Source organism: Bufo bufo, chromosome 3 (genome assembly GCF_905171765.1).
Source record: "Bufo bufo chromosome 3, aBufBuf1.1, whole genome shotgun sequence".
Classification (NCBI taxonomy): domain Eukaryota; kingdom Metazoa; phylum Chordata; class Amphibia; order Anura; family Bufonidae; genus Bufo; species Bufo bufo.
Window position 1 is genome coordinate 10,584,032 of NC_053391.1, and position 22,453 is coordinate 10,606,484.

General features: G+C 47.1%; 1 protein-coding gene across 3 annotated transcripts in view; it reads right to left on the reverse strand.

Annotated features, from left to right (window-relative positions):
• LOC120994382 (limbic system associated membrane protein) overlaps positions 1–22,453 on the reverse strand; it is a 695,952-nt gene that overhangs the window by 15,193 nt on the left and 658,306 nt on the right. The window lies entirely within an intron of this gene.

A 22,453-nucleotide genomic window follows, 5' to 3' on the forward strand; every position in this document is an offset into this window, starting at 1 on the left:
CAACCAATTGTCAAAAGTCAGGTAACATTGTAAATCAGCAGGATTAACTCTACCAGGGTGTAATAGGGTTGATCCTGCTAATAGGTGCACTTGAAGTGCGCCATGTACTTGCATCAGTGTTGATGCACCATGTTTTATGTGTAATGTGATATGTAATGCGCGGTGTGCATTCCCGGACAGGGGTTCCTTGGGCCCATCAGAGTAAATTATTTTTGGGATCCAACCCCCATATCATGAGTGAAGTCGAATGGGCTTTGATTCAATTAAATAAGATGCCAGTGGCAAGTACTTGGCTCCAGAGGCAGCTCCAATCACTTCTTTTATGTTGGGCCCACTATAGTATCAGAGCCTGGGCCCACGGGAGGATCCTGTGGTACTCTGGTGGTCCAGGATCCTGTGGTACTCTGGTGGTCCAGGATCCTGTGGTACTCTGGTGGTCCAGAATCCTGTGGTACTCTGGTGGTCCAGAATCCTGTGGTACTCTGGTGGTCCAGAATCCTGTGGTACTCTGGTGGTCCAGAATCCTGTGGTACTCTGGTGGTCCAGAATCCTGTGGTACTCTGGTGGTCCAGAATCCTGTGGTACTCTGGTGGTCCAGATTCCTGTGGTACTCTGGTGATCCAGAATCCTGTGGTACTCTGGTGGTCCAGAATCCTGTGGTACTCTGGTGGTCCAGAATCCTGTGGTACTCTGGTGGTCCAGAATCCTGTGGTACTCTGGTGGTCCAGAATCCTGTGGTACTCTGGTGGTCCAGGATCCTGTGTTATTCTGGTGGGCCAGAATCCTGTGGTACTCTGGTGGGCCAGAATCCTGTGGTACTCTGGTGGTCCAGAATCCTGTGGTACTCTGGTGGGCCAGAATCCTGTGGTACTCTGATGGGTCAGAATCCTGTGGTACTTTGGTGGGCCAGAATCCTGTGGTACTCCGGTGGGCGAGGATCCTGTGATACTGCGGTGGGCCAGGATCCTGTGGTACTCCGGTGGACCAGGATTGTGTAGTACTCCGGTGGACCAGGACCCTGTGGTACTTTGGTGGACCAGGGTCCTGAGGTACTTTGGTGGGCCATGATCCTGTGCTATTACAGTGGGCCAGTATCCTGTAGTACTCCGATGGGCCAGGATCCTGTAGTACTCCGGTCGACCAGGATCCTATGGTACTCTGGTGGCCCTGGATCCTGTGGTATTCTAGTGGACCAGGATCCTGTGCTATTCCAGTGGACCAGGATCCTGTGCTATTCCAGTGGACCAGGATCCTGTGGTACTCTGGTGGGCCAGAATCCTGTGGTACTCTGGTGGACCAGAATCCTGTGGTACTCCGGTGGACCAGGATCCTGTGGTACTCCGGTGGACAAGGATCCTATGGTACTCCCAGGCCAGCTCCAGGTTCGTGTGGGCTCCTTTGCAACATTTTTTACATTTACATGTCCCCCTGTGGCTCCAACAATGACCCCCAGTGCCCCCCGGAAAATAAAGTGACCCCCAGTGGCCCCCATACAGTATAATGACCCCCTGTGCCCCCATAGAATATAATAACTTCCTTAGTTCCTACCATACAGTATAATGACCCTCAGTGGCCCCACACACAGTATGATGACCCCCCCAGTGGCCCCCTTCCACAGTATTATAACCCGGGCCCCTCACAGTATAATGACCCCCCCAGTGGCCCCCCTCACATACCTATCATTGCTGGAGCGCAGGGAGCCGGCGGTCCTTTCATTCACTTACCACAGCTCATCTCCCTGCGCTCCTTCTCTCCTCCGCCCAGCGCAGCAGTGATCCACACGTCATGACGTCACCGCTGGGCCGGGCCTGGAGGAGAGAAGGAGCTGGATTCTAACCCGATTTCGATACCATAAAAAAGTATTGCGATACTCAATACCAAACACCAAAAAAGCAGCGAGCATTCCGCATTTTATGGAATGTCCGGCCCATAATAGAACAGTCCGATCCTATTTTTTGGGGGGACACAAAAAAATTGCGAATTGCGTGTTGTTGTTTTTTTTTCTGTTACTGCGTTCAACACATAGGAGATATTTTTTTAATAGGCGACCATAAGTAATATGTTTCTTTTTTGTTGTTTATATATTTTATATGTAACATTGGGAAAGGGGGTGATTTATACCTAATATTTTGGTGTTTTCTTAAACTTTTTATTTTTTTCTTTTCTTTTGATTTAATAACTATTAGCCCCCCCTTAGGGTTTGGAACCCTTGTCCTATTCACCTGAGGGGTTTGGTGGATCACCCTTCCCTGTCATTGAGGCCGGGTCCCGGGTATGTGATATGGTCGGCACCCGCCGCCTACATTTGTATTTAGGGATAAATTATATTCATTGGTGGCGCAGTGCGCCTCCCTCCCCACCCCCCAGTATTATAATTATTGGTGGTAGTGGCGGCCGCATCACAGTGGGGATGGAGGGACTGCGCTGTGATATACTGCTCATGTATATACTGTATGATATGCTGTAAATATGTGTGATGGAAGCAATGCAGATACAGTATTATGCTACCACCTACTGGCCGATAGTATTACTGCTGGATAATACAGTAGGTGGAGTTGCACAGGAACTCTGGAACTTAAAGGGGATGTCTGAATAAAATAAATTCCACATAGATGTCTACAGAACCTGTTCTATTAAACCCTTATACAAGTAGAGCCCCCCGACAGAGTGAAGAGGGGGTCAGCAGTAAGTTTGTGCTGACATCACTGATTATTTGGCCCTTTCTCTGATCCGTCACAACAATAACCCCCAAAAATTGGATCCTGTCTGTAGAACATCCGCCTTCACTCGGTCAGCATTTGCTCAGTAATCCCTCAGTATTGCTAAAGCAAAATAAAAACAGGAGTGGATCCAAAACAGAGATGACACGTGAATGGAATATTTGCATGTCTTCTGTGTTTTGTACCCACTCCTGCTTTTGGCTACCAAATCACAAGCCAATTCTGATGGGACCATACAGGCCTTACAGCTGCTACACAGACAGGATCCGTTGTGCGTCTCATTTTTCCTTCCTTCTGACAGATCAGAATAAGGGTCAAATAAATGATGATGTCGGCCAGGCCGAAAGGCAAAATAGTGGCCCAGTCATGGAGTGGGGAGGGTGGGAACAGCATGAGAAGTCCACGGAGTGGACCAATGACATAGTGGTGAGGTGAAAGCAGCATGAGAAGTCCACAGAGTGGCCCGGTGACATAGTGTAGAGGTGGCAGCTGCATGAGGAAACCACAGAGTAGCCCGGTGACATAGTGTAGAGGTGGCAGCAGCATGAGGAGACCACAGAGTAGCCCGGTGACATAGTGTAGAGGTGGCAGCAGCATGAGGAGACCACAGAGTAGCCCGGTGACATAGTGTAGAGGTGGCAGCAGCATGAGGAGACCACAGAGTAGCCCGCTGACATAGTTTAGAGGTGGTAGCAGCATGAGGAGACCACAGAGTAGCCCGGTGACATAGTGTAGAGGTGGCAGCAGCATGAGGAGACCACAGAGTGGCCCGGTGACATAGTGTAGAGGTGGCAGCAGCATGAGGAGACCACAGAGTAGCCTGGTGACATAGTGTAGAGGTGGCAGCAGCATGAGGAGACCACAGAGTGGCCCGGTGACATAGTGTAGAGGTAGCAGCAGCATGAGGAGACCACAGAGTGGCCCGGTGACATCGTGTAGAGGTGGCAGCAGCATCAGGAGACCACAGAGTGTCCCGGTGACATAGTGTGGAGGTGGCAGCAGCATGAGGAGACCACAGAGTGGCCCGGTGACATAGTGTAGAGGTGGCAGCAGCATGAGGAGACCACAGAGCGGCCCGGTGACATAGTGTAGAGGTGGCAGCAGCATGAGGAGACCACAGAGTGGCCCGGTGACATAGTGTAGAGGTGGCAGCAGCATGAGGAGACCACAGAGTGGCCCGGTGACATAGTGTAGAGGTGGCAGCAGCATGAGGAGACCACAGAGTAGCTCGGTGACATAGTGTAGAGGTGGCAGAAGCATGAGGAGACCACAGAGTGGCCCGGTGACATCGTGTAGAGGTGGAAGCAGCATGAGGAGACTACAGAGTGGCAAGTAGTGATGAGCGGCAGGGGCTATATTCGAATTTGCGATAGTTCACGAATATTTTGTCGAATATTCATCATATATTCGCGAATTTTAAGAATTCGAGATTATTTTATTGAAAGCGATAGATCGGCAATGTAAAAATCGCATAATGCGAATTCGTAACGCGAAATACAGGCGTGGGTCACTGTTGCTACATTTTTCAAGCTGCTAGAAGTTTCCTGAGACTGGAGAAAATGGTTGGCACGGCAGAACATTAGAATAGCTTTATATGCAGATAGAGTCAAGTTCTCCAATATATTCGCGATTGCGCTAATCGGCAGTGATTAGAATATTTTTTTGCATTACGTGCAACTTCACATTTTAGCGGGTCTGACTACAGATTACTGATTGGTGCACTAAGTATTGTTGTGAACTTGACATTGCTTCCTTCTCATTGGCCCACAAGCAAGAAGCAGAGAGGAATCATGTGTTCGGATGGAAAAAAAAATCTGAATATTCTATATAACGAATACATAGCACTATATTTAAAATATTCGCGAATTCTCGAAGTGGCGATATTCGCGATAAAAATTCACTATTCGAATATTCGTGCTCAACACTAGTGGCAAGGTGACATAGTTTGAAGATGGCAGCAGCAGCTGCATCAGGAGACCTAAAATTGACCCGGTAACAGAGTGGGGAGGTGGATGGCAATACCAGTACCCGCTGACCAAGGTGGGTGAAATAAGGAGCTCTTGGCATCAGATGTGTGGCATCAGGTGGTTTGCAGCATCAAAGTAGTAGCTGAGGCAGGTAGTCAGAAGAAACCGGTCTCTTTTATCAAAGTGTTGGTGTGGCACCATGGATGATCTAGTCTGATGCATCAGGAATTGGTGCGTGGAAATCCTGGCTGATCCACGCCTGATTCATCTTCACAATGGTCAGTCTCTCCACATTTCTTCTTGGGGTAACTATGGCCCCCGCCGCACTAAACACCCGCTCTGATGCCACACTACTGGCCGGGCAGGACAGCTTTTCAAGGGCAAACTCTGCTAGTTGCAGCCACAAATCCAGTTTGGCTGCCCAGTAGACCAGCGGATCTTCAATGTGGGGTGGCAGGGTACTGTCCAACTATGCCACCACCTGCTGGGTTCAGGTCCTGCTCCAGGTCTAGCTGCTGTTACAGGTGAGTAGTTTATTCACTATGCGGGTGAAGAAAGCTACTCATCAGCGACTGTAGACTCAGGCTGATTTTGACGGAGCTGGAACTGCTCCTGCCATCCCACCCCTCGTCAGCAGCCATGGCAGTGGAACGTGAGCGCAGAGGGCCCCCCGGTCAGACCTGCAAGAGGATGGACGATGGGGCCAATAGGCAGCGGCCAACTGACTACATAGGATGTCTCTGTAGTAGTTGTTCAGTTTGTCCTCAATCTCTGTGGGCTCTGGATCGGTAGTGAGGGTCCAACAAGGTGGAGATCGAGAAGTCATCCCTCTGCCGAATGGTGACAATTCGGCTGTCACTACGCAAGTAAGTGAGCATGCATCGGGCCATTTGTGCAAGTGACTTGGAGGGACTCCCTGCCTCCATCTCCACTGCAGACTACCCCGATGTGTCCGGGTCCTCTGCCTTGTCTTCCTCATCGCCCTGTAGCTCCTCTGGCTGCTCCTGCTCCTCCTCTCCTGTCACCTGTGTAGAAAAACCACCCATTTCGCTACACATTGCTTGTGCTCCAATGTCCTCCTCCTCCTCCAGTTCAGCCCCCACAGGGCTCATGTGGTCGTGAGATGTAGGCACCACGTCTTAAGCCATTGTTACCACCATCTGTTCCAGGACATGAAGCAGTGGAATGATATTGTTCATCCCATAGTCCTGGCGACTGACAAATAACGTGGCCTCCTCAAAGGTCCTGAGCAAACGGCAGGTGTCACGCATGACATTGAAGTTACACAGAGGAGTACCTCTGTCCGCCTGTATCATCACTAAATCATTTATGGCCTTTCTCTGTTCGTACAGTCGGTCCAACCTATGGAGGGTGGAATTCCAACAGGTGGAAACGTCGCATATCAGCCTATGTTGGGGGATGCCATTCTGCCGCTGCAGCTCAAGGAGGATGTGCTTTGCGGTGTACGAGTGGCTGAAGTGCATGCAAAGTTTCCTGGCAATTTTTAGGATGTCTTACAGATGGGTGGAAGACTTCAAGAACCGCTGGACAACCAGATGGAACACGTGTGCCATAAATGGCGCATTGCTCAGCCCTCCTTGACCCAGCACCGACACCATGTTCTTCTTGTCGGTCACCATGGTTCTGATTTTGGGTTGTCGTGGAGAGAGCCAGGATTCTTTTTCTTGATGCATCACACGGAGCAGTTCCTCCCCTGTGTGACTCCGTTCGCCAAGGCAAGCCAGGTGCAGAACAGTGGGACACTGCCAAGCCCTGTACATGTGGTATGCTGAAGGGGCACTGTGAATTGTCCCTGCAGTGGAAGCTGAGGACACGGTGGAGGATGAGGAGGCAGAGGTGGACATTGTCACAGTACCAACGACGTGACAACGTGGAGGCGGAAGCGGCATCACCTGGCCAAGTTGCTGTGCAGGAACCACATTCACCCAGTGGGCCGTAAAGGACATGTATTGTCCCTGACCGCAGTCACAGCTCCACAGGTCAGCGCTGACGTGGCAGACACCGACAGGCTCAAGGACTGGCCAACCTTCTGTTCTACATATGTGATGTGTCTGCAGGGCTGGTACTGCCTTTTTGGCAAAGAAATGACGGCTTGGGACTCTCCACCTCGGCTCGGCACAAGCCATCAGTTCTCTGAAAGTTGCAGAGTCCACCATTTGGAAAGGGAGGGACTGCAGTACCAGCAACTTGGCCAGGAGCACGTTCAGCTTCTGCGCCGTTGGATGAGTGCACGCATACTGTTGTCTCTTGGCAATCACTTTGGTGATCGATTGCTGATGGAATGACTGATGAGGAGGAGAAAGAGCATCAGGACCAGCTGATGATGGGAAGGACAGACAGCTCCCTTCGGCTGAGGTGGTGGAGCCTTGACTGCCTGAAACTGGGTGCGTGCCACTAGGTGATGTAGTGGTTGCTGCGGCAGGCTGGACCACCACATCAGAGCCACGGTTCTCCCAGGCCACTGTATGGCCACGCTTCACCTTCTCCCCACAGATGCAGTTGTTCATCTCCTCTGGCACTTTGAAAAAATCTGCCACACCACTGAGTAGGTGATTTCCCCCCCAACAGTCCGCACAGACTGATTGCTACCGCCGCTGCCTCCGTGAACCCATGCATCACTACTTTCCGGACAGGTAGGCTGCTGCGAAGCAGGTGGTCTACCCCGGGCATGTTTGGCTCCCGACTTTCCACTGCTGCCACCCTGCTGACTCCCAGCCATGCTACCACCTTGCTGGCTCCGCCGCTGCCTCACAGGCAAGCTGCCACCCTCTTCTCCCAATGATGATGAAGCCCCAAATTCACCCGGCTCCCAAGTGCGATCAGCTACATCCCCATCATTGAGTACTGTCTGCACGTCACTGATGTCTTCCTCAACCATCTCTGGGTAAGGAGCCTGACCGCTCGCAACACCACCTCCCACGCCACTCTCCTCATCACTGCTTGCCCGACTAGCGGAGGAAGCGGCGGATGTCTCCTCCACATCTTGGCTGTCCAGTAGCTGCTGACTATCTTCTAATAGCTCGTCCTCGCTGCATAATGGAACAGTGCCCACAGCATATAATACTTCTCTGGATGAGGGAACAGAAAAGGACAGAGGCAGTTTGAGGACAGGTGAGGGCACAGGGCCTGCTCCCGGGTCATGCCAACTAAGGGTTGTGTCTGACGAACCCACCGACTGTTGGCTGGGGGTGTCTGATGTCACTTGGGACGAAGTGGATGACCGAATCAAGAACCGCTGGCTTGCTGGTCAAGACACGACCGCTAGATGACACCGGGAGCTCAGGCCTCTCGCTGCAACTCCTGCTGCCACCCCCCCTTACTCTGCTGCCACCTGTGCCTGCGCCAGAAACATTCATGCCTCTGCCCCTCCTCTGTGCAGGGCCTGGCACTTTTCTGTCTGACATACTCGTAGCTGAACTGCACAAATGAAATGGACATTAAAGGGCTTCTGTCACCCCCAAAACATTTTTTATTTTTTTTGGCCTTGTTAAAATCCTTATTTAACGACTATTCCCTATATAGGGCTCTTACCTTTGTCTGTGGCTCTCCTCCTCCGGCTGGCCCTGTCAACATTTCAAATCCCGCACCTGTCTTCATTCAGCACAGGCGCTCTGAGAGAAGGAGGCTCGCCTCCTCAGCACTCCCTCAGTGTGCCTGCGCCGATGACATCACAGAAAGAGAAGACGTCATCGGCGCAGACGCACTGAGGGAGTGCTGAGGAGGCGAGCCTCCTTCTCTCAGAGCGTCTGCGTCGAATGAAGACAGGCGCGGGATTTGAAATGTTGACAGGGCCAGCCGGAGGAGGAGAGCGCTCGCTGGCCCTGTCAATCAACTGGAGGAGGGGGCGTTTTTTTGCGGCGGCTACCAGCAAGTAGACGCCCTACTTGCTGGTAGTGAAGTGATTTGCATATGTTAAAAGATCGATTTTTAAGGAAAAGAAGCCACAGACAAAGGTAAGAGCCCTATGTAGGGAATAGTCGTTAAATAAGGATTTTACCAAGCCCAAAAAAAAAAAAAAGTGTTTTGGGGGTGACAGAAGCCCTTTAAAACACCCCTAAAAGCAACGAATATATATTTCTTGTATTGTACTGAAATAGGCCACTAAACGATTTCAGAGTAAATAACAGAAAAAGTGAACTGTGAATATTTTTCTCTTTTTCTAAAAGAAATTTGGAAATAAACGCTTTTAGCGCAAATAACACCAAATGCGAACTGCGTCTATTTTTCTCGTATTGTAGTGAAATACGTCAAGAAATGCTTTTAGCGCAAATAACATCAAATATGAACTTAGTCTATTTTTCTATTTTTCTCTAGAAATATGGCAATAAACGCTTTTAGAGCAAATAACAACAAAAGTGACCTGCGTAAATATTTCTCGTATTGTACTGAAATAGGCCACTAAATGATATCAGCGCACAGATAAAAGCCACTAAAGGGTCCCATGTAGCACTTGCACCCCAATAACTGATTGCTGGACTGACAGAGCTGTATTGTGAGACTATCCTAATAACTGATTGCTGGACTAACAGAGCTGTATTGTGAGACTATCCTAATAACTGATTGCTGGACTGACAGAGCTGTATTGTGAGACTATCCTAATAACTGATTGCTGGACTGACAGAGCTGTATTGTGAGACTATCCTAATAACTGATTGCTGGACTGACAGAGCTGTATTGTGAGACTATCCTAATAACTGATTGCTGGACTGACAGAGCTGTATTAGGAGACTATCCCAATAACTGATTGCTGGACTGACAGAGCTGTATTGTGAGACTATCCCAATAACTAATTGCTGGACTGACAGAGCTGTATTGTGAGACTATCCCAATAACTGATTGCTGGACTGACAGAGCTGTATTGTGAGACTATCCTAATAACTGATTGCTGGACTGACAGAGCTGTATTGTGAGACTATCCCAATAACTAATTGCTGGACTGACAGAGCTGTATTGTGAGACTATCCTAATAACTGATTGCTGGACTAACAGAGCTGTATTGTGAGACTATCCTAATAACTGATTGCTGGACTGACAGAGCTGTATTGTGAGACTATCCCAATAACTGATTGCTGGACTGACAGAGCTGTATTGTGAGACTATCCTAATAACTGATTGCTGGACTAACAGAGCTGTATTAGGAGACTATCCCAATAACTGATTGCTGGACTGACAGAGCTGTATTGTGAGACTATCCCAATAACTAATTGCTGGACTGACAGAGCTGTATTGTGAGACTATCCCAATAACTAATTGCTGGACTGACAGAGCTGTATTGTGAGACTATCCCAATAACTAATTGCTGGACTGACAGAGCTGTATTGTGAGACTATCCCAATAACTAATTGCTGGACTGACAGAGCTGTATTGTGAGACTATCCTAATAACTAATTGCTGGACTGACAGAGCTGTATTGTGAGACTATCCTAATAACTGATTGCTGGACTGAAAGAGCTGTATTGTGAGACTATCCCAATAACTGATTGCTGGACTGACAGAGCTGTATTGTGAGACTATCCCAATAACTGATTGCTGGACTGGCAGAGCTGTATTATGAGACTATCCTAATAACTAATTGCTGGACTGACAGAGCTGTATTGTGAGACTATCCCAATAACTGATTGCTGGACTGACAGAGCTGTATTGTGAGACTATCCCAATAACTGATTGCTGGACTGACAGAGCTGTATTATGAGACTATCCCAATAACTGATTGCTGGACTGACAGAGCTGTATTATGAGACTATCTGGATCCCCAAGTAATGTTTCCCTGCACTGCACTATGACTCTCCCTAGCGTCTGCACACGTCTCTCCCTGCCTGTGAAATGATTCCTCTCACTATCCTTTCCCCGCACTAGTAAATCACTTCTTTCCTTTTCTTTTTTAACAATTAGTTTTTCTTTCACTCTCCCTAGCGCCTGCATACACGTCTGTCCCTGTATGCGAACTGCGTCTATTTTTCTCGTATTGTAGTGAAATACGTCAAGAAATGCTTTTAGCGCAAATAACATCAAATATGAACTTAGTCTATTTTTCTATTTTTCTCTAGAAATATGGCAATAAACGCTTTTAGAGCAAATAACAACAAAAGTGACCTGCGTAAATATTTCTCGTATTGTACTGAAATAGGCCACTAAATGATATCAGCGCACAGATAAAAGCCACTAAAGGGTCCCATGTAGCACTTGCACCCCAATAACTGATTGCTGGACTGACAGAGCTGTATTGTGAGACTATCCTAATAACTGATTGCTGGACTAACAGAGCTGTATTGTGAGACTATCCTAATAACTGATTGCTGGACTGACAGAGCTGTATTGTGAGACTATCCTAATAACTGATTGCTGGACTGACAGAGCTGTATTGTGAGACTATCCTAATAACTGATTGCTGGACTGACAGAGCTGTATTGTGAGACTATCCTAATAACTGATTGCTGGACTGACAGAGCTGTATTAGGAGACTATCCCAATAACTGATTGCTGGACTGACAGAGCTGTATTGTGAGACTATCCCAATAACTAATTGCTGGACTGACAGAGCTGTATTGTGAGACTATCCCAATAACTAATTGCTGGACTGACAGAGCTGTATTGTGAGACTATCCTAATAACTAATTGCTGGACTGACAGAGCTGTATTGTGAGACTATCCTAATAACTGATTGCTGGACTGAAAGAGCTGTATTGTGAGACTATCCCAATAACTGATTGCTGGACTGACAGAGCTGTATTGTGAGACTATCCCAATAACTGATTGCTGGACTGGCAGAGCTGTATTATGAGACTATCCTAATAACTAATTGCTGGACTGACAGAGCTGTATTGTGAGACTATCCCAATAACTGATTGCTGGACTGACAGAGCTGTATTGTGAGACTATCCCAATAACTGATTGCTGGACTGACAGAGCTGTATTATGAGACTATCCCAATAACTGATTGCTGGACTGACAGAGCTGTATTATGAGACTATCTGGATCCCCAAGTAATGTTTCCCTGCACTGCACTATGACTCTCCCTAGCGTCTGCACACGTCTCTCCCTGCCTGTGAAATGATTCCTCTCACTATCCTTTCCCCGCACTAGTAAATCACTTCTTTCCTTTTCTTTTTTAACAATTAGTTTTTCTTTCACTCTCCCTAGCGCCTGCATACACGTCTGTCCCTGAGCAAAGTACGATGGTGACTCTAAGATGGCCGCCGTATTTATAGGCTGGCTGCTGATTGGCTGCATGCAGGGCATTTCGGGTCATCCCACCTTCCCAAAGTTCCTTGCCCCATGTCCTCACACGTGTAGCCGCCATTGTAGCCAGCTAGCCGCCATGTTAGGAGGAATTGCGATTCGTTACCATGAACGCATTCATTCAGAATCAAATTTTTCCTGAAATTCGGAACGAATTCGACTTCGTCAGCTTCGATTCACTCATCTCTACTTTTTAGCATTGGAGTCTATGGGGATTAAACTGCCATAGCCAGCTCTCCATAGGAACTAATGTGCGGCAGCCTCGTATCACTCAGGAGTACAGAGGCTGCTGCACACTAAATCCAGCTCTCTTTAACCTCCCAAATGTGACCACAGCATCTGAGGGGTTAAATGTATGCAATCGACGTTATCGTCTATTACATACATTCGTCCCAGGTGCCTGCACCCTGCGACTATGGTGCCCCCTCCACTCGTAAGTAGACGCCATTTTTAAATGCCCGACTGCCAACGTAAATTTCCATCTGGTGGTCAGAAAAGGATCAAAAGGGAAAAACGTACATTTTGTATTGACATAAATCTTCAGCCCCTTTACTAAGGACATAAGTCTTCAGCCCCTTTACTCAGGACATAAGTCTTCAGCCCCTTTACTTAGGACATAAGTCTTCAGCCTCTTTACTCGGGACATAAGTCTTCAGCCCCTTTACACAGGGTATAAGTATTCAGCCCCTTTACTCGGGACATAAGTCTTCAGCCCCTTTACTCGGGACATACAGTAAGTTTTCAGCCCCTTTACACAGGGCATAAGTATTCACACCTTTTACCTAAAGTGAGTTGAAGCCCCTCTGGCAGTGATTCCAGCCTCTAGTCTTCTTGGAGATGCCACAAGGTTTGCTAACCTGAATTTGGGGATTTTTGGCCATTCTTCGCTGCAGATCCTCTCCAGCTCTGTCAGGCTGGATGGGAGTTGTTGGTGGACAAGCATTTTCAGGTCCATCCAGAAATGTTCCATTTGGTTCAGGGTTCTGGCTGGGCCACTCAAGGACATATACAGAGTTGTCCCTCAGCCTCTCCTGTGGTGTCCTGGCCGTGTGCTTAGGGTCATTATCTTGTTGGAAGGTGTACCTTCGACACAGTCTGAGGTCCAGAGTTCTAGATCAGGTTCTCATTAAAAATATCTGTACCTTGCTCCATTCAGCTTTTCCACCACCCTGACCAGTCTCCCTGTCCCCCGAGCTTGATGCTGCTACCACCATGCTTCACTGTAGGGATGGTATTGGGCAGGTGATGAGCAGGGCCTGGTTTCCTCCAGACATGACACTTAGAATTGAGGCCAAAACGTTCCATCTTGGTTCCATCAGAGCAGAGAGTCTTGTTTCTCACAGCCCGGTAGTCCTTTAGGCGATTTTTTACAATCTCCAGGCAGCTTTCACGTGTCTTTTACTGAGGAGAGGCTTCTTAGCCGCTCTTCAATAAAGCCCAGAATGGTGGAGGTTGCAGTGATGGTTGACCTTCTAGAGGTTTCTCCCATCTGTACAAAGGATCTTTGGAGCTCAGCCAGAGTGATCATGGGGTTTTTGTTCACCTCTCTTACCAAGGGCCTTCTCCGCGATTACTGAGTTTGGTGGGGCAGCCAAACTGGTTGGTCCAAATGTCTTCCAGTGAAGAATTATGGAGCCTTCTGTTTTCTTGGGAACTTTCAGTGCAGCGGACATTTTTTGTCCCCTTGTCATGTTTTACCGAGGGTCCTACCGACCATTAGAATATCTCAGGCAAAGAAACAAAAGGCAAGCAATCAGACAAGGCAAAGACCAACACAAATTCTTTAATTACAGAGAATCTAGATTTGGCAGGAAACTGGATCAGCAGGTAAGGGTAAAATGGCAGGTCAAACTATTGGAACAAGTGCACTGGTTTGACTTGGGTTCAAACCCAGAGGTCAGAGACTCAGTGATCCCCGTTCTTCACAGAGCCTCTGATGGTGGGGATGAACTTAGCCGAGGGCTCACTGGTCCCACCTCCAGGATGGTCCCGGAGCACTTGGGCACGTACCTGCAGAGACTGACAGTGAAAGCACCAGCAGTCCACACTAACATAAGGACTTGAACCTAGGCACTGGAACTGAAACCCAAACAACTGCACAGGACACAGTATAGACAAGACAAATGGGAACCAGAACACAAGCAGATGCCTGGACCCCATGCGGAGCGGATGTATGGCGGTCACAGGCAGAGCAACCCAAACAGGGAGACAGGCAGATGCCTGGACCCCATGCGGAACGACACATGGTGGTCACAGGCAGAGCTGACCAAACAGGCAGATGTCTGGACCCCATGCGGAACGACACAGGGCAGTCACAGGCAGAGCAGCCCAAACAGGCAGACAAGCAGATGTCTGGACCCCATTAGGAACGACACATGGTGGTCACAGGCAGATCTGCACACATAGACTAGATGTCCTCCCTCCGGAGAACCCAGGGGCCCTTTGACAGAAGGCATAGACTCGGACTAGCAGATGCCTGTTCCCCATGCGGAGTTAGTCCATGGAGCAAACAGACAGCTGCAAACAAGACACAGAACCAAAGTGACCTTGATGTCTGACTTGGTGACCACATAGTAAGGGCAGATGGAATATTTCTAGGTCTGGCGCATAGCTGCTGCACCCAGCAAAGTTGGAGACAGACTGACCCCCAAACCCACAGCTCACAGGTATATAAAGAGCAGTATAATAAGGTCATCTGACACCTATAAGACACACCCAGACCAGACCATTAAGCGCACTAGAACCCAGACAACAAGAAGGGGAGCTTACACAGGGAGCAGTTCACACACAGACTGCCGTTACTACACATGCCCCCTGGCAACCAACCTACACGGAATCCACCGTAGCCAGTACACCAGTACACCAATGTCAGCAACACGGTAACCCGTGTGCCTCCACACAATCCTGTCTCTGAGCTCTACAGGCAGTTCTTTCCTCCCAACGACTTGGTTTCTGCTCTGATATGCATTGTCAGCTGTGAGATCTTATATAGGCAGGGCTGTGTCTTTCCAAAACTTGTCCAGTCAACTGAATTTAGGTGACTCCAATCAGGGTGTAGAACATCTCAGAGATGAGCAAGAGAAATAGAAGGCCCCAGAGGGAAATGTGAAGTGCCATAGCAAAGTGGCTGAATACTTATGTCCAGGAGAAATTTTAGTTTTTCATTTTTAACACCTTTGCAAAAATATCAAAAAAGTTGACATCAAATGATGAGGAAACTTGATTTTTTTTTATTTTAACACAAGAAGCAACATAACAAAGTTATAAAAAAAAGTGAAAGTGTCTGAAGACTTTCCGAATGCATGTTGATGTGAACTATGTAGTGCTTCATTTCTCCTGTGGGGGCGCTGCAGGGGAACGGAACACATGCACCCAGCTTGCCCCAGCTTTTTTTCTCCCTGCCTTACAAGAACCATAACTTTTTATTTCTTCCGTTAACACAGTTATAAGAGGAGATATTGTTTGCAGGGCAAGTTATTTTTAATTTTTTAACGGCACCATTTTTTGAAAATAGAAAAAAACTGTTCTATTGGAGCCAGTTCATCCATTCTGCAAAACGGAATGCACATGGACATCATGTGTATTTTTTGCAGATCCGTTTTTTGCGGAACGCTTAATACATACGGTCATGTGCAAGAGGCCTAACTATGCACAAATTTACAGCTTAAAAAAAAAATATCTAAAATGTATAAAAATTAATTTTTTATGCATCGCCATATTCTGACAGCTTTAACATTTATATCTTTTCTTTTATGGCTTGTTTGGCGCGTCAGGGCTTATTTTTTGTGGAATTTTGTGGAATGATCTGTAGTTTTTATTGGTACCGTTTTGGGGTATATTCCGTAAGACTTTTTGAGCATTTTTTGCTCAATTTATTTTTTGGGGGGATTTTGACCAAAAAACAGCAAAGTGGCTGTTTTTATTTTATTTTTTTCCTCTATTACCTTCACTGCTCATGACAAATATTTTATTAGTTTGGACATTTTCGGAAGTGGTGATATCAATGATGTTTACTTTTTTACAGTTTATTTATTTTTATGTTTAAAATTGGGAAAGAGGATGATTTGAATTTTTTATGTTTTTGTGGGGTTTTTATGTTTTTTTTTTAGCCCCCTAGGGAACTTGAACATGCGATCTTCAGATTGCCTGTTCCATAGACTGCAAAAAAATATTATTATAATCTATGGGATACTGACAGGCTCCCTCTGGCACAGCTTTTCGGGCAGCTTCATAAGGCCCCAGGCTTCCATAACAGCCGATCGGTGACCCGTAATTCCAACACGGGGGCTCTGATCGGAAGGCAAAGGATGCCCCCCTCTGTCTAACCCCACAGATGCTCCTCTGTCTAACCCCACAGATGCTGTGGTTGCTATTGACAGTGGCATCTGATGAGTTAAATGACCATGATCAGAGTCATCTCAGATCTTGGTCACTGCTGGCAGGTGTCTACTGTATTATACATCCAGCATCCGCCACATATGCGTCAACCCGCTCCATACAACAGCTTAATGTGTATAATGTACAGGTAGGTCATATGGGGTGAGAATATTTAAAGTGACGCCGTCACTAATTCCTAGCCTCCCATTTTGCTACCGGTGATGGGCGACACAGGGGCATCTCCTGCGGCAGCTAGAAATGTGTGGCAGTGTCACTTTAAGAAGCTGACACTTTGTAATTGATACAGTGGATACAATGTATGTCCTTCCATTCTGCATGTTGATATTTCTATATTCATGACGTTTTTTTTAATCTCACCCCTCCCCCCGCCGCCGTGCTTAGCGCTCGCACTTATGGAAACGGCTGTAATTTGCTCCTCATTTGTAAATAAATAAATCTAAATGGAAACAAGCGAGCGGAGGGACGCGGGGAGGCCGAGCGCCGAAGAGTGGCGTTCTCAGCGCTTTCCGTTTTTTCTTTTTCCGTGATGTTCCTTTAATAGCCGGCTCGCCCCCGTCAGTGTAAAGCTGACGATTACTGTCAGGAGGAAATTGAACGCCGTAATATCTTTCTCCGGCTGCTTTTTTCATGTCACAATTGTGAAGTCTTTAGAAGAGAGGAGACGCACTCGAGACCCTCGGCAGCCATTACGCTAATGATAGAGGTCTGAGGATGGCGGCTGGCATCGGATTAGCTTCCATTACAGCGTAAATGGCATTAGTTTACATTAATGTGAAGATCGAATTCCACTGATAGGACCTCATATCTCTGCATTAGCCCTCCCCCGTCCTCTAATCACCTCCACTTCTGCGCGGTTATTGAGTCGGGATGGACTGCACATCCTCCAGATTTCTTAAGTTACAGCAATTTCTGTTATTGCTCCCGTCTATCAGACGCAAGTCTTTTACGGACGCGATTTTGTATCTTGGATGGTGTTTGTCTGCAGGGAATTGATGCCGAAGACAACAAAACAAAGATTTTCGCTTTAGATTGCTTTAACACTGAAATCCCATCGGGTTAACACTACAACCCCCACAGTGCACTACAGCAGAGCTTGCTCTATACACCTGTTAGGCCAGCAGAGGGCGGCGTTGCCCTATTGAGGTTTACAGCATTATGTTTTATGCTCCAGTCACATCCAAAGCTGCATTCAAAAATTCTGCTTGCTACCACTTGTAATTCAATCACCTGGTAATGTGTGTGAGCGCTATGCCTCCGACCACGTGCAGCCAGACAAATAAACCACACCCCCTTGCTTAAGCCCCGCCCTTAACAAAATAGCAGGGCTATGTTCAAACTACCGTCGGAGACTTAGTCAGTGCTATCGAAATGGCACAAACCCCTATACAAAACTGTGTACTGATGTAGCAGGGCTGACAGTGCTAATATCATGTATCATGCTCTAGTCACAGCCAAAGCAGCATTGTGCATGCACGATTTTGCTAAAGACTTTACATGATCTGCCTGCTGTCCCACTCTGGTTCTGTGTACAGAGATGTAGCAGGACTCAGTGTGTCCGATGTAGCAGAGATCAGGTTGTCATCTACCGTACAATGGATCCCGCACAGGGTTTTGGTGCCTTTTATGAAGGCAAACCATGATACACGTGTGAACAGATCCTAAACTCGTTTCTGTAGGACCCTCCATTCCCCAGTGGAAGCTCAGGCCATAGAGACAACAGGGGGTCCAGACTAATGAAGGCACCTACGGCCAGAGATGGTCCATACTGATGGTATGGGGTAATGTAGGGGAACAGATGCATAAACCTGGGTATCTTCTGGGTTGGGCCCTCAATACAGTTTCCTCTAAGGGGCCAGCATTGTCACCCTCAGTCCACACCTCAGGGGCTCAGGACCATGGACAGTGGTTGTCGTCCTCCATGAGAGGTTTCTCCTCTAGTGAGATGAGAATGGTGAGGTGGGTAATTAGATGGTTTGTGATTCGTCCCATGTTAGTAAGATTGTCCACTGGATCTCCTTCTACAGAGAGGATCTACTGCAGAGAGCATCTACCACAGAGATGATCTTCTACAGATAGGATCTACTGCAGAGAGGATCTACTGTAGAGAGCATCTACCACAGAGATGATCTTCTACAGATAGGATCTACTGCAGAGAGGATCTACTGTAGAGAGGATCTACTAAGGGGGATCTACTACAGATAGGATCTATTGCAGAGCATCTACCACAGAGATGATCTTCTACAGATAGGATCTACTGCAGAGAGGATCTACTGTAGAGAGGATCTACTAAGAGGGATCTACTGCAGAGAGGATCTACTGTAGAGAGGATCTACTAAGGGGGATCTACTGCAGATAGGATCTACTGCAGAGCATCTACCACAGAGATAATCTTCAACAGATAAGATCTACTACAGACAGGATCTACTACATAGAGGATCGACTACATAGAAGATCTACCACAGAGAGGATCTACTGCAGAGAGGATCTACTACATAGAAGAGCTACTGCAGAGAGGATCTACTACAGACATGATCTACTGCAGAGAGGATCTACTACAGACATGCTCTACTACATAGAGGATCTACTACATAGAAGATCTACCGCAGAGAGGATCTACTGCAGAGAGGATCTACTACATAGAAGAGCTACTGCAGAGAGGATCTACTACAGACATGATCTACTGCAGAGAGGATCTACTACATAGAGAATTTACTGCAGAGAGAATCTACTAAAGAGAGAATCTACTGCAGAGAGGATCTACTACAGACATGATCTACTGCAGAGAGGATCTACTACATAGAGAATTTACTGCAGAGAGAATCTACTAAAGAGAGAATCTACTGCAGAGAGGATCTACTACAAACATGATCTACTGCAGAGAAGATCTACTGTAGAGAGGATCTACTACCAATAGGATCTACTGGAGAGAAGGACAAGCCTGGGTCACACTCCGAATCCTGAAACACCTGATGAAGACCTCTCATACCGCCCTGATCTATGGCGGCCTACACTACACCATTATGTGGGTGACATACGTGACTGGCTGCGGCTTTCTTCATTATACAGGAGGTGCAGAACTATTGACTGATGTAGCAAATATCAAGTATTATTCTCCAGTCACATCCAAAACTGTACTTAACCTTCTGCTATCGTCTGGTGCAAGACTTCACATGCCCCATTCTGGTTCTGTGTATGAGTGTGTGTGTAAGATGTAGCAGAGATGAGTGTGTGTAAGATGTAGCAGAGATGAGTGTGTGTAAGATGTAGCAGAGACCAAATTGTCCTCAAGTACAATTCATGGCGATATCAGTTAAATACTGATGACCTATCCTCAGGCTCAGTCATCGATATCTGTTTGGTGGGGGTCTGCCGATCTGCTGTTGGAGGTGGCCTGTGATATCGTGTCCATTGGTCATGTAGACTTTCTGCAGCTCAGTCCTGTTCAACTGAATGGGATCAAGCTGCGTTACCGAACGCGACCACTATTTAATGTACGGCGCTGTGCTGGGTAAACTATCAACAGTAACCATTCACACAGCAGATCGGGGGTGGGGGTGCTGGGAGTCGGACCCCCACTGATCAGATACTGTTTAACTCCCTGAAAGCTCCTGTAAATTACAAATTCAGCTCTGCTACATCTGTATACATGGGTGTAGGTACATATTCCTTCTCAGTAAGGTCTGAAAAACACAAAGGCAACTGGGGCCCGGTTTAATCTGTAGAACTTCATTGACTCCCAAAGAGATGCATGAGCAATACCTCTGGGTCATTGAAGTGAATGGAAGCTAGCTGTAAATAACCCTGCTTGCTGTCTGAGCATTCTCTCTGCTTCCTGTACCCTGCCTTAGGGATTCATCTAATGTGACTAATGTCCCCTGCCTGATGACCAGGAACAATATTGGCTTTGTCACCAGCCGACTAATTAACCATTATAATTAATGATCTGACAGCCCCCCCCCCCCTTTTAATTGCAGTGGTTGCAGGTCAGGGCACTTACCCGCTGCACGTCATTAGTCTCTCAGTGACGCTGCTGAATTATTCAGGATCTGTTCCTGTTATTCGCACATTTGCTCTGGATGACAGAGAAGGCTGATAAATGACTGCGGCGGCTCCACGTGGGCGCTGGTACTAGCGGCACGGACTTCCTTCATGGCTTCTATCTATGTGCGTGTCCCCTACACTGAGGCTCGGGGGCATCTCATGATTTTAAAATGTATGTCCACCACTGAATGCTATCTCAATAAATCCAGAATTCCCAACTGATTTATTGTATCCTTTATTTATATCAAGGTAAAGGTTTCCTTTTCCTGATACAGTGCTCCAAATCCTCTGCATAGACACAGATTTACATAAAATTCAGCCACCACTAGAGGGAGCTCACTAGTTACATACAGATTATACAACCACCACTAGAGGGAGCTCACTACATACAGATTATACAGCCACCACTAGAGGGAGCTCACTACATACAGATTATACAGCCACCACTAGAAAGAGCTCACTACATATAGATTATACAGTCACCACTAACTAGAAGGAGCTCACTACATACAGATTATACAGCCACCACTAGAGGGAGCTCACTACATACAGATTATACAGCCACCACTAGAAAGAGCTCACTACATATAGATTATACAGTCACCACTAACTAGAAGGAGCTCACTACATACAGATTATACAGCCACCACTAGAGGGAGCTCACTACATACAGATTATACAGCCACCACTAAAGGGAGCTCACAACATACAGATTATACAGCCATCACTAGAGGGAGCTCACTACATACAGATTATACAGCCACCACTAGAGGGAGCTCACTACATACAGATTGTACAGCAACCACTAAAGGGAGCTCACAACATACAGATTATACAGCCACAACTAGAGGGAGCTCACTACATACAGATTATACAGCCACCACTAGAGGGAGCTCACTGTATATAGATTATACAGCCACCACTAGAGGGAGCTCACTATATACAGATTATACAGCCACTACTAGAGGGAGCTCACTATATACAGATTATACAGCCACCACTAGAGGGAGCTCACTGTATACAGATTATACAGCCACCACTAGAGGGAGCTCACTACATACAGATTGTACAGCCACCACTAGGGGGAGCTCACTATATACAGATTATACAGCCACCACTAGAGGGAGCTCACTACATACAGATTATACAGCCACCACTAGAGGGAGCTCACTACATACAGATTATACAGCCACCACTGGAGGGAGCTCACTACATACAGATTATACATCCACCACTAGAGGGAGCTCACTACATGCAGATTATACAGCCACCACTAGAGGGAGCTCACTACATGCAGATTATAGAGCTACCACTAGAGGGAGCTCCATACATACAGATTATACAGCCACCACTAAAGGGAGCTCACTACATACAGATTATACAGCCACCACTAGAGGGAGCTCACTACATACAGATTATACAGTCACCACTAGAGGGAGCTCACTACATACAGATTGTACAGCCACCACTAGAGGGAGCTCCATACATACAGATTATACAGCCACCACTAGAGGGAGCTCCATACATACAGATTATACAGCCACCACTAGAGGGAGCTCACTACATACAGATTATACAGCCACCACTAACTAGAGAGAGCTCCATACATACAGATTATACAGTCACCACTAACTAGAGGGAGCTCACTGCATACAGATTATACAGCCACCACTAGAGGGAGCTCACTACATACAGATTATACAGCCACCACTAGAAGGAGCTCACTGTATACAGATTATACAGCCACCACTAGAGAGAGCTCATTGCATACAGATTGTACACCACGCACTCTAAATGAATCCTTATCCAAGGAGCTCCCCCTAGTGGTGACTAGAGGCAGAAATAATACTTTATTGTCTTTCATAAGTACCATATGCAGGAGGTTTGGAGCACTGTATCGGAAAATCCCAAGTCTACCGTCTATAAAGATATGAAATGAATCAGCACAACATTTTGTGCCCGTTCCCTGCAGGTTGCAGAGGCAGTGCGCTGCCTGTCACACTAGAGTTTCTATAATGTAGCAGCTAGTTCTTGCCCTGTTCCTGACACCTATTTTCCCACGCCAGC